The sequence below is a fragment of the Capsicum annuum genome, chromosome 8 (assembly GCF_002878395.1).
Source record: "Capsicum annuum cultivar UCD-10X-F1 chromosome 8, UCD10Xv1.1, whole genome shotgun sequence".
NCBI classification, from domain to species: Eukaryota; Viridiplantae; Streptophyta; class Magnoliopsida; order Solanales; family Solanaceae; genus Capsicum; species Capsicum annuum.
This window is the reverse complement of record NC_061118.1, coordinates 42,232,276-42,239,855: the sequence shown is the minus strand read 5'-3', so window position 1 is coordinate 42,239,855 and position 7,580 is coordinate 42,232,276. Positions and strand designations below refer to the sequence as shown.

General features: G+C 36.7%; 1 non-coding gene across 1 annotated transcript; it reads right to left on the bottom strand.

The window, feature by feature from the left end:
* Positions 1–558: 558 nt before the first annotated feature.
* On the bottom strand, positions 559–664 carry LOC124886812. The gene has a single exon (XR_007044219.1). It is a non-coding gene; the product is annotated as a small nucleolar RNA R71 (small nucleolar RNA).
* Between the last annotated feature and the right edge of the window lie 6,916 nt (positions 665–7,580).

Below are 7,580 nucleotides of genomic sequence, written 5' to 3'. Positions count from 1 at the left end.
TAAGAGTTATCAAAATTGTGCTATTACTGGGGAGAGAAATATATTTTTCACTTATGAGGTAGTGATTCTTACTTAGGGCATACCCCATAGTAGTGTATATTTATTTGGTTGTTGTTTTTGTTTCCTTCTAGGTAATTTTTGTAGCATAAATAGAACCATGAGTGACAATGGAAGTCAAGCCAGGGCTTTTGATGGCCCTCTTGATGATGAAGACCAATGATTTTGGTGGATCAAGGGCTATCTGTATCCCACCTACTCATGGGAATAGTGTTTTTCATGTCACAAGCGTCATGTTGCATATGCTACAAATGAAGGTAATTTTTGTGGGATAAGCCTATGAGGACCCCAACTTACATTTGAAGAATTTAATCAAAGTGTATGCACCCATTGATAATGTACACATCACCCTAGAGTCCACCCGACTATGTCTTTTCCTATTTTCTATAGCGGGAGAGGTAGTATTATGGCTTTGATCTTTTTTGGCCGGGTCTATCACTTCATAGGATGAACTCACTGCGGTCTTCCTTGAACGGCATTTTTCTCCATCCAAAATGCTCTAATTGCATAATGAGATCACAAACTTTAGGCAATTAAATGGAGAACCCTTATACAAAGTATGGGATAGGTTCAACGGAAAACTCATATAATATCCCAATCATGAGGTCCCAGAGATGATGCTTCTCCAAATCTTCTACCGAGTTCTTGATCCACTCAACAAAAGCATGGTAGACAATGCGGTGGAAGGCTCTATTGTGAAGCTAAGTAATCATACGGCTTCAAATTTTCTTGAGAAAGTTACCAAGTAAAATTAGGGAAGGCACACCTGGGATGCTGAAGTTCCCAATGGGTCTCCCACTACCTCCATGGTTGACAAAGAACAAAGAAAGATGGATGAGAAAAAGAGGAAAATATGGCAAAAATGATGACACAATTAGAGCTTTTGATAAAAAATGTGATGGTGCACCTATAAAGGCGGTAAATGTCATAGTATATATGGCCTATGATGAAGAATAGGCGAAGAAGCTTGATGAGGAGATTAAGTATTTGGCAAATTATTCTGGGGGTTTCCACCTAAGCTATCAAAAGCATGGGAATCGAGGTTGGATAAACTATGAATGTGATCTTGATTGGAGAGATAGAGATTGTGATTATGATCGGTATGTACCTCCTTATAACTAGGAGAAGAACAAAGATTGTAGCAATATTGACCCTGCCAAATATAAAACCAAAGATGTGTTGTCAAGGATTTTGATAAGAGTAGAAGGAATGGATAAATAGTCCGTGAAATAAAAAGCTATTTTTTTAAACTTAATCAAACCACGATGTACACTCTACCTCCATTAAATAATTAGAGACTCAAATTGGGATAATTTCCACCCAATTGAATACTAGGGAAAATGATGATCTTCCTAGTGACACTATTGTAAACCTGAAGAATGAAGCTCAAGTTTTAGCAATAGTCACTAAAAATAGAAAGGCCCTTAGTGATTTCTTGAAAGAAGATTTGGGTGGAATGATGCCTAAGGTTAAGTCAAAAGTAGTTCCACCACAATATCAAGAAGAAGATGATGAAAAGAAACTAGTGAAAGTTGATATAGAGGTGGTGAAAAATGAGAAACCACAAAGTGATGTGATTCCTACAATACAAGTCCCTCCCTCATTCCCTCAAAGGATTCAAAGAAAAGAGGAGGATGAGAAACTCAAGAAATTTATGGCTAAGCTTAGCAACTTCTCTATAAATATCCCATTGCTTGAAGCAATCCAAGAGATCCCGAGATATTCTAAGGTCATGAATAAGTTGATATCAAAAAAAAGCTCCTCGAAGGTGACATGATCAAAGTCACCTATGGTTGTAGTGCTATCATGAGTAGAAAAATTAAGGAAAAAAAGGAAAACACCTAAGATTTTACCATTCCTTGCACCATTGGAATGCATATATTTGTGAAATCTCTATGCGACCTTGGTGCAAATATAAACATCATGCTTTTTATCAAAAATCTTGATTTGACACACCAACTCTAACATCTCTGAGACTTTTAAAAGCGGATTGGTCTATCAAGTGGCTGGTCAGGATTTTGTTTGATATTATAGTAAAAGTAGACAAATTTATACTTCCGAAAGACTTTGTGGTTTTAGATTATGAAATGGACCAAGAGGTTCCCATCATTCTTATTCAACCTTTCTTATCCATCAAAAAGAGACATTGTTGACTTAGAGTTGGGTAAAATGAGCTTTAGAGTTCATGATGTTGAGGTCTCTTTTGAGTATGAAAAACAAAGAAATAACTCATGGAACTCCAAGTGATATCATTGATTGATATTAAAATAAAATAAGTCAATGAGATGGCCCTTAAGGACCTAACTTGAGAAAGAAGGAAGATGTCATGCCACGACGTAAACTAAGGCACTATGTGGGAGGCAACCCACAAATGCCATGAGAGTTAATCATATCATTTAGTTTTATTTTTTAGAGTAGATTTTATTGTTGTCAATTGAGTAACCCATGCATTTAAGGCATCATCGAGTGTGTTGGATGAGCTTGAGAAGGGAAAACTGTGAAATTTTTGCATGCTGAACTGAACAGGGGAAAATTTGTCCTAATATGAAATAAGCTAAACAAGGGAAAATAGCAGAGCAAAAATGCCCCCAATTACCTTGATCGCGGGAGATTTGTCACGATCGTGTTCACCCGCATGTCTGCAATCGCAGAACACTTACTGCGATCTCAGTCACATAAGTCATATAACTATTTCAACCCTTATTTCCTTCCAACACTTCCATCTCAACTTTCCCATCTAATTAGAAACAGTTCTAGCCAAGTTGTGAGTATTCCAACAGCACCCTTTCATCCCTCATTCATCACTTATCCGATAGGTTACTTAAAAATATACCTTAACTGTGGAAAATAGGCCATAGAATGCATGTTATAGGAAAGGCCTACAATTATGTTTTTCATGGTTAAATGCTTCATAAATTGTACTTGTGTGGTGTTTAACTCCTAGAATATTGTGTTCACATGAGTAGCAAAGTCTTGAGTACCAAAACTGTCTGTGAAATTGAGATAAATGAAGAGTACATATAAAGTGCTCAATAGGTTTCCTATATGAGTATTCACTAATGGTTTTTGTATTCTAGGGCAATAATCGAGTACCTAGAGGTCTTGTTCAACACTTTTAGTGTAAATCCTTATTATAGAACATGCTTTGGACATTGAAAAATTGGGTTAAAACTAGTCTTAGATAACATAATTTGGCAACATAATCGTAGCTTGTAGCCTGCGATTACAATAATCGAGGCAAATTTTCTGCCTGTGCCAAAAATTTTGCACTTCTAATTCTTGTCCAACACCACCAAGTAACCATCCAATGAGTTTTAGTGGATAACATGGCATAGTTTGTGCAAGAATATGACAATGATTGATGTTGTTGTGTTGTCTGTTATTTTTATAGGAGAATCTCATGGAGAAATACGACCATATCTGATTCATGACACCAAAGTTCCACATTCATTACTATGGTGATCTTTCAAGGCAAAAAGCTTCTTCTAGAGAGAGGAATATGCTTGGAGAATGAGTTGAAAAAGCTTCTAGCATTTTATGATAGGCTTGTGGCCACAGGGTGGTGGTATTTCACCCAGGATCCTTTCAAGGCTACTGAGAAATAGGTCTATTAATTTATGCCAACCTTGGTGTAGTGTCTTTCTCAGATCCATCCTACATCACTATCAAGATCCGAGGGAAAATGGTGAACTTTATAGTAAAGATAATCAATGCTATATATAGGCTCCCAAATGAAGACATAGGTGAGTTTAAAGAAAAAGGGTGTGAACCGGGAAGTTGATTGGCAGAAAGACTGTGCCCAGGGAAAGAAGTTTCATGGGAGGCAACAAAGAGTAACATCCATATGAATGACTTTACTGTTGAGGCTCGAATTTTATTGAACATCATATCCAGTCGATTCTTCCCTTGTACCCAAATGGCAGTAGTCCCAGATTTGTGGGCTTGGATTGTTGCTTGAATTTTACACGGCGTTCCTTTGGATGTTTGTTAGCTCGTGGTTTTTGAAATGAAATTATTCAAGAACCAAGGGGGGAATTATCTCTTATTTCCCTCTTTGATTACTAAACTTTTCAAGAAACTTGGGTTTGAGAAATACTCTGTAGATACTTGGGTGTGCCCTAGAACTTCTATCTATCCTTTAAAATTTTGAGGAGAGGGCACACCAGGAAAAAAAAACAAAAGGAAGATCAATTAGGGGATGTCGACATGTGAGAAGCTCTAGTCTTGTAGGACATCAACTACTGGGCCTCTTGAGGATATTTGAGTTGATATTATAGCCATTAAGGAAAATGTGTCAAGTCTACCCCAGGGGCCGAGGGAGCCCTCCACTACCCGTTATTTATATGTGTCCTGATCTGATTTTATAAAGTGTTGGGAGGGCTAAAAGAAGTAGGAGCTACCATTGCTAGGCTGGAATGACCCTATTCATTCTTTGTAGATTCACATCATGATATGTCGATAACACATGAGAAGATAGTAAAAAGGGAGAAGAACAGATATGAGTTCTTTAGAAAGATGCGAAAAGGGGTGAAGGACCTAAGAAATATCCTAAAACCCCATGATAGACTCCTCTCCTCCCAAGTGGAGAGTGATGATGAGGTGCCACCTGAGAAGTCTAATCCTGAGGATAATAATGATGATGTAGAGTTTACAAATGAAAGTAGTTCTTAAGACAGTTTTAGAGGGCACCTTTATCTTTTCTTATGTTTTATTATTTTTGCAGTGAGGACACTTCTAGCTACTTAGATGGGGGTGCCTATCTCTGTATTCATTTTATTTGGGCATGTATTATTGATATTTCTAGATGATTTTATGTTCTTTAGGATGATTTTTATTTTTATTTGGGCTATAGTATTTGGGCGCTCTAATGGTGCCCACATTTGCATAGATTAGTCATTTTGTTTCATTGTTAGTTTTTTTTGTTATCTTTCTTATTTTTGTGATGATATTTGATGAGCATTTCCCTATGATAGAGTGTGTGATGACATTTTTAAGGGAACAGCAATGTGATTGTGTTTTGAACCATGGATGTAGGGAAAATCTTAGTACCCATAGCATCAAGGTCATAAATGCAAGGGAAATCTGAGTACATGTGGAATTTTGGGATTTGGGATCGCACTTTTACCTATGGAAAAGTCTTAGTAAACATATAGTTTGCTCATGTAAAACGAAAAAAAAAGTCAGACAAAGGTTTATATTGGTTCCATATTTAGAAAATTGTGTGTGGTGCAAATTCAAAGAAAACAACTCCCTCCATCCAAAAAGTTTTCACAAAAAATTGAGGGCACGAACGTGAACAACTTCTTATCAACACTTTTTCTCTTATTGTGACTCCAAAAATTTTCTCTTGTAAAAATTGGTAGATACTCCATTTTTTTCTCTAGCAGATGGGGCAATTGAGCCTCCTTGGTGAATTTGCAAGCCCTGTGTGGTGAGCTTATTTGTCTAAATCTCATGTGTACTTGTACCATCTATAACTTGCCCCATTAGTCTTTCGATGATAATTTTGATTTACTTGGTTGGGGCGGTGATCTTAGGCCATCTTTATGACATTGGAAGTCCATTTTAGCTTTAAAATTCTACCCTTGCATTGTTATTATCCCTAATCACTAACTTTGAGCCTTAGGACTTTTCTTTGGAAAACACATTTCAAGTCGTGAACCTTTCAATTTTTATCCCTCTTTTGAACCCTAACCTTCTTGAACTTAAAATTGCAACTTGAGTCTAAAAGCCTAAGTTGGGGGTGGTGATGATTGAAAGAGGTAACTTTGGGCAATGAAGTTGTAAGTGAGTGCCTATGAGTTTAAGTATTGAGAAAAAATGAATAAGAAAAAGGAAAGGATCCAATAAAGGAAACAGAATCACAAAGGGTGCAAGAAAAATAAATGAAAAGAAAATGGGTGAATCAAGAAAATAAAAAGTAGGCATATGTGTAAAGAGTAAAAACAAAATAAATGGCGATGTAATAGTGTGATGTAGATGTTCAAGGATGGTATATCCATGTTGTTCATAAAAGATTTCCTACCCTACCCGAAACTTACGTTACTAGCTCAAAAAGCCTTTTATGATTTCTAACCAAGTATGTTAATTGTAGTGGCGATTGAAAATAGGGGTAAGCCTATGGCATGTTACTTGTTAGCATTGAGAGTTCTCGAGAGAGAGAGAGAGTTTTTAAAACTTAAATACCATATTGAATAATTGATGACTTAGTGTGTGGTATTTCCTTTCTTGTGAGAAAGCATGTAAACAAGTCGAGCTGGGCAATTTTTTTATCTCCCACAAAATAAGGAAAAAAGGAGTATAATGTAGTTGAGGTCAAAGGTGAGTCATTTCTATAGTATTAGTGATTATTGCATGGTTGCTTTTTAATGTATCTTGAATCCTTGAAAAATCACATTTTATGTTGAGGGGTGTTGTAAAAATAGCTTTTCCCATGTTTTAAGAGCTAAATTGTGGTATTAACTAAGATTGAGGTCATTATGATCATTGGATCATTCAATTTAGGCATAAATGTGCATAGTCTCATGGTTAAGAGTACTGTTGCTTGAGGACAAGCAAATCTTTAAGTTGGGAGTGTTGATTAGTGATGAATTTACCGCTCATTTGCACTTATCATACATGCACACTACTATGATTTGAAGACATAAATGAGACACCATTTTGATTAAATGCACTCATTTCCATATTTTGCAGCAGTACAGTTGATGAGATAGAAGGACGTGGAGTTGAGCTGAACAAGAATAAGGAGGAGAAGAAAAGTGCACAACTGAAGGACCATGTATAGAACGAGGATCAATTACCACGATCGTGGGTAGAGGGCCATAATAGCAGCTAGTCAAGAAGGTCAGCAACTACGATCACATGGATCTACCAGCATTTGCGGTACCGACGATCGCGGCAAATCTGGTGCAATCTCGACAATGCGGGATTAAGCCCAGGGGTAGTTTTGTAATTTTCAACAGTCGACCCCAAATCCCTTAAAAGCCCAAAACCTTTTTCCAGTTTGGGCATTCTAGATTCTTGAAACATTTTGAATTTGAAGTTGAATCCCTAGATTGGGCAAGAATTGTAATTTGATTTGGAGACTTTGAATTTAGTAAATTCCTGAAAAATGGATGCTTTGCATAACCCTTATGGTATGTTTTTATCTCCTTTCATCATGAGTAGCTATATTTCATTATCTTGGGGTTATGTTGAACTAAGGTGCAATTAGTTATGGGTTGTGATGTATTTGTGTATAAGCTAGTTGGTTGATGATGGGTTCTACTATGGCTTGATTAAATTGGTCGGGATTTGTGGGTGAAATCCCCAAATACCTTGGTGAAAACCCCACACTCTTGAAAGCTCAAACCATCCTTAAAATAGGGGTTTGGGTGAACTTATGGAACCCACATCATCCTTTAAAGATGGATGTGGGAAACAAAGCAATAGTAGATAATTATTAGGTTTAGTTTGCTAATTTTCATAATCTTAAACATAAGGGTGATTATGAGGTTGACTATACATTGGGTATAATCCTATAA